The sequence below is a fragment of the Crocodylus porosus genome, unplaced genomic scaffold (genome assembly GCF_001723895.1).
Source record: "Crocodylus porosus isolate Cpor-Errol unplaced genomic scaffold, CroPor_comp1, whole genome shotgun sequence".
In the NCBI taxonomy this organism is placed as follows: domain Eukaryota; kingdom Metazoa; phylum Chordata; order Crocodylia; family Crocodylidae; genus Crocodylus; species Crocodylus porosus.
In genome coordinates, this window is record NW_017728950.1 from 32965719 (window position 1) to 32974667 (window position 8949).

The window sequence follows — 8949 nt, forward strand, 5'->3', positions numbered from 1 at the left end:
ATATATATATATATATATATATATATATATATGGTTATATATATCTACACTTTGAGTATCACTACACAAAAAAAGCCTTAACCTGGTACAAAAACTGCATCCATGCAGCCCACACACCTGTACAAAAGCCAGCTGTCCACCGGGGCCCTTTACAACATCTGCATTGCACGCTACACACACAAGCAACTTCTGGTCTCTCAGACTAGGCAACCCTTTTCTTTCAGCCCCACCCCACTTGCGGGGCCACATACTCAGTTCTCCTGTCGTCCATGTCACTGTCGCTCCAGCTCCCGCTGGAGGACCTGCTTTTGCTGTCACTGTCGCTATCCTCAGTTCCACTCGTCTCGTCCTCTACCTCTCTGTCACTGCCCCCTTCTCTGCTAGGGGGAAGTTGGAAGTCCTGTGCCACATGTCTGTGTGCCAGCCAAGAAGCTTCGGCTGCGTCCTCTTCATCCTCCACTCCTGATTTCTGGTAGTAGGTCTGAAGTTCGCTCAAAGCCAATTTCACGCAGCCTACTACCTCTACATCTGTGTGCCTGTACAACAGGAGGTTCCTGGACTTCCACAGGGCATTCCTGATGCAGGATACAAACTGGTTGAAATGGGGCGGCAGGTTCTCCTGGTGTTTGGCGAGGTGCCTGTACAGTGCCACTTCTCTGGTTAACCGGTTGATGCCAGTCACCACTTCGCAGAGCTGTTTCACCCTTTTCCGTACCTCTTTGGCACAGGTGCAGAGCCAGAGCAGGTGGTCAATTGTCTCCGTGGCTCCATGGCAGTTGAGCCATGGGCAGCTGGGTCTTCCCAGGTGATCCTCTCTATGTCTCCGGGCCCTCGCTGGCAGGGCTCAGTGGGCTTTTAGGCAGTTCAGGTCCTTGTGATCTTTGCACAGGTCTTTGTGGTCAATGAGCTCCCATACAACCTGGCACGCATCACCTGGAAGCAGGTCCATGGGCAACATGGTGTCCATCAGCCTCACCATCTCCTGGATCTTCTTGTGGTTGCTCATGGTTGCAGGGCCTGCACTCTGCAGATCATATAAACTGTAGCACTGGTTTAGGATCTCATAAAACTACATTGAGCCCATGATCCATGGTTAGAAATAAAGAAATAACTAAGAAGAATGAAAAAATAAATGCTTCAATTTTGATGGTCCAATTCTTGCTCACTCACTGGCAACTTACAGGAAGTACCATAAAGTAAATAAGAAGAAGGCTTATTTGCATGCTAATTTGCATATTTTTCAGCGTAAAATCTTTTTCAACAAATATAATTTTGAGTTTTAAGCAATACAATAATTTCATATTTAAGACCTGGCAATGCTCTGCTCCCAGGTGAAGTTGCTGTGGGGCTGCTTGTCTCAGGAGGAATCCTGGTGTGCTTGCTGCTTGAAGGTTGTTTCTGCTGTGCCCCCAGCACTTCCTAGCTGAAGCCTGTTAGAAACACACTGTGGGAGCCTCCCAGGTTGGGTTTTGTCATCCCTGCCCTTGAGAAGCAGGTAGCTGTGTTAGCTTGAAGCTAGGCATGGGGCAGGGCCAGGTGGTCCCTGACAGACCAGCTGGTTCAGTGAGGCCTGAGCTTTCCTAGGCAGCCATCTAGTGGCGTACCTAAGGGTGGGGGTCGGTAGCGGGCCATGGCCCCCAGGCATAGGGCTGTGGGGGGGTGCCAGCCAGCTGTGAAACTGGAAGCAGTGGCAGTGGCACGAAGAAGCACTTCTGGTTTCTGGCAGTTCTGCCTGCCAACCCCGGGTCTGTGCTTGGTGGGGGCGGGGGGCGCAAATGTAAGCATTGCACTTGGAGACCCTCCATACATCAGTATGTCACTGCAGCCATCTGCTTTGCCAGAAGCTACCTGATGATAAGTTAGGGTGATGCTCAGGAAAGCTCATGCCTGTGTTTAGTCTTTATCCTTCCTTGCCTTTTGCTCTGCTTTGCCCTGCTATTGGTACTCTTTGACCATGGACAAGCTTTGAAACCAACCTGGCACATCTGGCTTCCTGTAAATATCTCTTTGCAGGCCACAGGGAAAGGTGCTGTGGCCCTCTGCTGTACACTTGGGTCTTGGCTGATATTAATTATATTTTTAGACCTGTAAATTCTGTCGTAAACCCTCTGCTGACCAGTCGCAACATGGCACTTATGCAAAGTTAAGTGCAAACTATCTTTACAGATGCTATTTCTGTCAGATGGGCCATTGGTGTTGGCTTTGGCAATGTTTGCATCTCACTCTCATGATGCATAGCTTCATTTGTTTCTGTGTCTCAAGCTTGAAATAATTCAGCCTTGATATTTTTGCAGCTTCCGTTCTGGTTTCAGAAGAAAGGTGATTCCAGACAAAATAAAGAGTAATTAAGACAATATGTCAGCTTATGTAGTGATTTGAAGAGAGTCTGTAATATACTTTTAATGAATGTTACAATGTTGATGGAAGCCATTATTCAGTACCTAAACATACCATACTGGAAAAAGCCAGCTATCACGTCCCACTTTCCACCTCCCTATGTCATATTTTTTCTGCCTTCCTTCAGCACTTTATAGCTGCAGCAGTTAATGTGACTGCCAATACAAAGTAACAGCACTTCTACATCAAGTGTTCTCAAGCTTTTCTCTTACTCAGTCAAACAGATTTCCTCCGCTTCTGTTCACAGTTGTATACCATCCCTGAGGCAAATGTGGCAATTATTTATATTAAATACTAAAATTAGGACCGTATCTAATATTGTCCCTGTCTTTTTGTGATATAATAGGTGGGAAAACAGCTGCACATAATTAGCCTGATTTCCAAGGACAGTCAGCAAATGATTAGCAGCCACTTTATTAATTGGTGTAAACTAGCTACCAAACAGCTCCAAGTCTCCTGTAATTAATTTACCACAGTGCTGGGGGTGAACAGCTGGATTCCAAGACATGCTTGTTTAGCTGCCTGGTTTGTTCCAGCACCTTATTTAAGGGCCACTCTACTACTTGACTTTGGCTGTACAAAAAGCTGGGCTTCCAGGCAACAGTTTTTGCTCTGACTATACCTCTTAGGCATATCCTAAGATATGCTCATATCTACTGCTCCTATCCTGGTTTCTAGCCCTTGCTACCTTATCAGTTAGTTTCTAGTCCTTACCTTGTATTGTCTTCTGGAGCTTCTGGCTCTTGACCCCTTAGTTTGATGCCCTGGCTGTTGACCTGAGGCAACTGACCTAGGTTTGAACTTTGATATGTTGTAGCAGTCTCTTGTTCTTGCCCTGAACTTGGCCTCTTTGACTACTGACCTCTAGCTTGTGAGCTCTACATGCTTTATGATCATTCATTATGCTAAAATACCTTAAATGTCACTCTCTGATTTGGGGGGGGGGGGCAGGGAGCACAGCCTTCCATTTACTCCAGCCTGCTGTGAGAACTGATAAAATCCTGGTATAGGATCAGTACCATAATGGAGGATCAGGACCATAAGGCATGAAGAATAACATAAGTTACAGCTCCTAGTATGGTTGAAGAAATCATAGAACACCCTACTCAAAATCTAGAGTTATTGTTCAGGTTTTTGAAGACTTATGTGTATGTGATGGAGTTTTAGTAATGATAAAGTTTCTACTAGTTATAAATCTAGTATATAACTAAGACTATGCTATGCTGACCATGATGTTGTCATCAACAAGGATCTGTATTACTGCAGTGTCTGTAACCCCTAGCTGTAGACCACGACCCCACTATGATAGCTTCTGTACACATGTAGAAGGATGGTCCATTTTAATTTACAGTCCAACTGGATATACTGGTATTAAGCACATAAGATCTGCCATTTACTGGGTCAAAAACCAGAAGCTTAATATGCTGTCTCACAGTGACAGGGAGTGAATGCTGAGTGGGAGGGTGAATAGGACATGTCCAGAATTTTCCACTCCTTGCTCTTCTCCCATTGCAGCTTCCAGTATTCCAGCATAACTTGTTTGAATATAAGGCCAAAAAAAAAAAAAAGAAGAAATGCAAAGTACCACTTGACACTGAGCTTTGAGCTAGGGAAGATTTTGAATGAGGGGGTTATGATGAGGTTCAGAATACTGTATTCCCAAGTTGGTGGTTGAGTTGAAGACTTGTCCTCAGGGGTTTGGCCTGAGACAGCTGTCAAGTTTAGTGTGGTTGTTATTGGCGTTGTGTGGGAGAAACCTCTGGATGAAGGCTTAGCGGCCTTTTCCAGCAGAGTGCTGTAAGACAAAATATTCCTGCTAGCATATGTTCAATTTCCTCCAGCTAGTCTTTCTCTCTCAATTCCTAGCCTAATTATAATAATGTTGAAATGCTTGCAAGCATAAATCCAAAGTCAGGAGGTTCCAATAGGCAGAGATATGGGAATAATTAAGACAGCAACGTTTAGAAGCAACCACTTATTAGATGCTAAACTGAGCAGGGTTTATAATAAAGCTGTAAAATGTTATTGTAAAATGTCACCAAGGAAACCCTTCCTCAAGGGACATAATATTCTGAGCCCTATAGAAGATAGAAAAGTGTTGGGTGAGGGAGAGGGACCTGAGATTACTGGGGCAGCTGCTTATAATGGATTTCTAAGCACACTAAGGATGGGAGGTGTACTTTATTTAACCACTAGATGTCTCTGGATGCTAATCAGAGTTTCAAGCAGGGTGTGGTCCCTGCCAAAGGAGGTGGAGGCTAGTTTACAAGCTGTGTAGAAGATTACTTTTTTGTCTGTAGTTATTTTTCTTAATAAGCATCATCTGTTGAAGACTAGTTATTCTATATATATTTTGACACTAAACACCTTGCTGGACTGTTTGTTTGTTATTTCAACTGTTGTGTTTCTCTTTAGGACTAGATGCTAAAATAATTCAATTCTTACTCCTCTTCCCGAATTCAAAGCAATGGAAATTTAACTTTAAAACCTGTTCTCTCTCTCTCAAATTTTGATCTATAAATGCATGTAGGCCCCTGCTGACAACTATGCTCCTTTTCTATACAGAAAATCTTGATTGGGATGAATTTGATTTTCTACTTCTCTGTGTCTTTGGGGAAATGTAAGAACTACAGCAATTACTCTGACTCATGTTTCCCTCTGCAAGAAGAACCAGCTAGTTAACCTGATTATCCTTTTTCCTAGTTTTGTATGCTTCATTCTTAGGGTCTTATTAAGTTTCACACTCCCAGTGTTTTTTTTGTATAGCCTCCACTAATAAATAAGTACCTTGATCTAACTGAATAGGACTGATCCTCTCAAAGTTGCTTCTTTGCACTCTGATCACTATCCAGTCACATAGGAAAACTTTCCTGTGAATGTTAGGAATGGTTTAAATATTTTAATTTGATATGTAGGCTAAGGCAGGACTAGAGTCCAGTCATACACTTCCATTCTGCTTTTCTAATTTCTTCAAACTCTGCTCTGTCACAATTTGTTAAGCCTATGATGCCACAAGAGCAGGGGTGGGCAAAATACAGCCCACCAAGTGATTCTATCCAGCCCGTGGCAGGTCCCTTGGGCCTGCCTGGCCCAGGCTCAAGGGGCAGCCTGCACTGTGCTGCATGCAGCTGGTCCTGCTGCCCCTGGGTGTGAAGGTGCCACCTGGTGCAGAGCAAAGCCTACCCTATTCCCATGTGGGGCTCTTGGGCATGCCAGCATCCCTAGTCTGCAAGTCTGGATGGTGCAGGGGCAATGTGGCGGCTGGACTCGGCTTCCTGGCATTCCCTGTGATAGTGGCTCCTTCCGGATACCATTGCCAGTGTTTCTGCCACCGTCCCCAGACCTGGTCTTGCTGCCTGTGCACCGTAGCCCATCCACCCTGCACTCATTGCCAGGGGTGCTGGATGGAGTGGGCAGACAGGAGGGGTTCTCCATGGAGACTGGCCCGGGACCCCTGCTGGCAGAGTGTGCTCTGCTGGGTTGATGAGAGGGGTTACAGTTGGGTGGTGAGTGGCATCCAGGAGCAGGACAGGCAGCTGGAGCCACCAGGGCTGGGATCACGGGGTGGGTACAGCGTGGGGCCAAGGCACAGGGCAGAGCTATGGTCCTTTCCCCACACGTCCCTGTGATGGGCGCCAGTTCCACAGGCAGCAGCTGGCTACTGCCCATGGGGTCCTGATCCAGTCTCCATGGAGATCCCACCTGCCACTCCACCTTGTGGCCTTGGTGGTGGGTGCAAGGTAGGTGGACCCTGGCCTGGATCAGCTGGCATCTGTTCATCACACTGGGCAGTGTAAACAGCCTGTAAACAGGTGTAGACAGCTGCCAGCTTACCAAAACTCCTTAAGTGGTCCTCCAGTCCATATAATTGTCCACCCCTGCACAGGAGAGTCAAATATGATGTGCATGTATGTGTGGGTATGCCAGGAGATAACTGATAATCTGTGAAAAATAGTATGAAGCATGAGGAATTCCTTCAAGAGCCCCAGAAAAAGGTGGTCTGCTATATCCAACCATCAAACTAGCTAACATCCATTTAACTGATAATTATAAAAGCAATAGAAAGCTCTCTATGCCTTTTCAGTATTTCCTTTTCACTACTCTCTTCACAGCCTAAAAACTCTTGAACTTCCTTCTCCCTCCATTTCTTCTCACATCTCACTTAAATGCCACAAGGCCAGGTTCAAACCCTGCATAATCCGTTCCATGTTAGAGCACAGAAATTTGTTACCTGGAAGATTTCACTTGAGACTGAAGATAGCTCTTAATTTCAGGAGAACTGACAGCAGCATTCTCTCAAAGACAGTCCATTTCCAGTAAACTGAAACCTAATTCTTATGAAGGAAATTATTTGTCACAGAAAACTCTGCCCATCAGTAGGAGCTATGGTGCTTTTTATCCACTGAAACTGTAGTTCCACCATGGAGCGTGCTTCTTGCTTAGGCCTCCTACATACCTCGCTCCTCTTCCTTTGCTAGCAGGCACTCTCTCTGGCTTTTTTCCCATGTCCACAAATTCTTTTAATGGGTGAACACAACCTAAGAGTTGAGGCCAACTTGTTCAACTCTTTCCAGCCCATTCTTTGATAGTTCTGATGTTCAGGGTGGGATGATGTGGTTTCTCTTCTTTGGTCTGTTCACATCTCTCTACAAAATCAAATAACTCACTGGGAGTCCTGACATCTGACTTGTCCAGTCCTTTATCACCTTAAGTGTTGTTGTTTTTTGTGGAAGAAATTGGGTTCACCTTCCCTCGCCAAATTCAACACTTGGCTTGTGGTTACAGCTTGAATGAATGTACCAAATATGTGGGAAACCTGGGGGTAGGGGACTGCTAGACCTACACTCTCCTATCCCTACACTCATTTCTCCTGGTGTGGGATCTGCGTTTTGTGTTTCATCTGCTCCCATGTGGACTCTCACTGAAAACTGCAAAACCCTAACATGGGAAACCCATGACAAAGAAACACACTGCACATATTCAGACTGGTTTATAATAGGGTCAATAGCAGGAGATCTCCAATTCACCTACTTGTTAGTTAACAGAGGAAATAAATGCCATATCTTATAAGATTATGACAAGAACCTTCAGTTGTTAGAAAAAGCTGACAAATGTGCACCGTGGGGTCTGCTGTAAATTATGCTATAGCACAAGAGACCGACTTTATCACTTCCTTAGGAGCCACTTGTCAGCACAGTCCTTAACGTAGCTCAGATTGGTAATGGGTATTGTGAGAAGCCCTGGGGAGGTGGCTGATTCTAAATATCTCTGTAAAAATCACTTTACATGGCAGAAAAGTTGAAATTAGGCAGCTTCAAGTGTTTTGTAATGATCTCAACTTTCTTTTGTTCTGAAGCTACAGATGTGTTGAAGACTGGACGGTTCCTTGAAGGATTCTCTTGGCACAGCTACGTGCAACACTTCTACTAGTGGCAATTATTCAAGGGCCAAAGCAGCCCTACAGTGAAATGAAAGGGACAGGACTTCTTAGGGTGATATCCTTTGTTGGATCAACTAAGTTGTTGGGATAAACCTAGACAAGCTTTCCAATGTAAGACTGGTCTCATTCTCATGCAGGTGAGACCTGAGGAAGAGTATCTCCCTTTCCAAAGCTTACCTAACTTTATTCCAACAACCTAGTTGGTTCAATAGTAAGAAATCCTTGCCTCACACAATTTCTGGCTCATCAAGACTGCAGCATCACTCTTTGGCTACCAAGGTTCGTTGGGTAAATGTGGTATCTTTTATTAGACCAACTAAATAGTTGGAAAAATTGTTCTTTGCAGGCTTTTGGGCACCAACTCCCTTCTTCAGGCACAGGGAGGGTCTCCTGGTGACATGTTCTCCATGGTGAAACAAAAGCCAATGTACAACACACAGGTCTGGGGTTATCAGGTGGCAGGTAGGCTGCCTACACTAAAATATTTCTTCATCAAAATCTCTTTAAGCTCCAGGAGCTTATGGCCTCTACCTGGGACCTCTCGCCATACCCATACGGACATTTTACAGAAGCAGGCGGTTGGCTGCCATGATTCCCTCGCTTTACCTGTGGCAGGGTTGAGAGTGTTAGCGCTGTGCTGTGGCAGGGCTGAGGGTAGTCTTATGTAGGGTACAATGATGGGGCAGCGTGGCTAGGGATGCCCCTATGCATCACCTAGCCCAGCCATTCCCAATCTGTGGTACAGGTACCCCAGTGGTACGCAGACCGCTGGTACGTCTTAACAGATTGATCTTGATTGCTTTACATGGCAAAAATGTGCTGGTAGTACTTCAGGTTGAGCTGAAAAAAGTGCTGGTGGTCCTAAAGGTTGTACCATTTTAAATGGGTGGCCTGCAATTTGTCAGAGTTGGGGGACCCCCCCCTGGGCCGTATGGGGCAGTTTGGCTGGGGATGAGCCTGCCTCAGGCAGGGCCCTTCTCCCTGACTGTACCTCGGAGATGTCCGAGGGAAAGGCGCGGGGATGGAGCCATGCTGCTTTGCCACACCGCCACACCGGCCCGGCCCTGCTGAGCCCCGCCGCCACCCTTGGCGGTCCCGGGCCCGGGGTGCCG